Source organism: Belonocnema kinseyi, chromosome 9 (genome assembly GCF_010883055.1).
Source record: "Belonocnema kinseyi isolate 2016_QV_RU_SX_M_011 chromosome 9, B_treatae_v1, whole genome shotgun sequence".
Lineage (NCBI taxonomy): Eukaryota > Metazoa > Arthropoda > Insecta > Hymenoptera > Cynipidae > Belonocnema > Belonocnema kinseyi.
This window is the reverse complement of record NC_046665.1, coordinates 5,995,134-5,996,347: the sequence shown is the minus strand read 5'-3', so window position 1 is coordinate 5,996,347 and position 1,214 is coordinate 5,995,134.

The following is a 1,214-nucleotide window of genomic DNA, read 5'->3' as shown; positions in this document are numbered from 1 at the left end:
TCCGGCTTCGAGGGATACGTAGGAGAATAACGCCATAAATCTTGACTTATCTTCATGAGTGTCAGGCATGTCCACGGCATCACTTTAAAAATTCGTGTCCTTAGATAATAAACTAATTTCAATGCAACTCTTATAGTGAAACCCTAGGCTCTTGGTAGAGGGATAAAGTGAGAGCAAAAATCGCTAGCCCATATTTTGATATAAAAAGGTATAAAATGACCAATTTATTTTATCAATTGTAAAAAATAATAGTTAAGTTGATTACAGATTTGAAAGAGAACACGCCAGTCCGAATGACGTAACTTTAGAACATTCTGTTACCCAAAGAACTTGAAGCAAAAAAGAAGTAGAAACTCACAAAAAGGAGAAAGGATTTTTGGTCAAATTTCTGAAAACTGAAAAAAGAAAAACATGTATACTAAAAATTGTAATAACAAGACAATAAATCACGCGCAAGTCATCAGACATCTCAGAGAAACACTAAAATTCCGACATTAAAAAACATAATCAAACCTATTCAACTACTCTCGGGCCATGTCCAGTAGTTGCTGCCCTCTTAGGCTCCACGTCCTGATCGCATCAGTAGAATAGATTCCATCCCTGTTGACCATGTTATAGTCAACACCTAGTGGCTAACATGCCGGTAGTGGTAAAGATGGCCGCCCTTCAGCTGTAAACGGTGCAGAGCCAGTTCTTAATTAAACACGGGCTGTTAATTAAAGACCGTTATAAAACTCTGGATGTGATGAGTTAAAGATCGGGCCGTTGTAAGTGGAACGTTTTACAGTGGACAATGGATATAAGTGATGTGGTGGCAGTGTCGCGCTGAAAGATCGACGGGAGTGTGTTAATCTCGGGAGAGACTGCTCTCCTCCGGCATCTCAACTTCAAAGGAGGGGCTTTAAAGTTTCCCTAAATTTCGGTTCCCGAAGAGACAAAGATAGGGCGTTCGATTCCCTCAATAAGTACAAAAAAAATTACTATCCCTAACCTAAACTTAATATTAAGCCTTTCGATCTTTACTAGGAGAAAATAAACTTTAAAACAAAATAAATAAGACTTTTCTATCCACATACCCATAACATACTACAATCTTCCTGACTCATTTCTTATTGAGCTAGTTTTTTTTTGAGTTCGTGTTGGCCAAAAATACATCGTGAGATGACCAGTTCCCAACGTCAGATCCCAATCTCGACCGTCGGCCTCGAGACGGG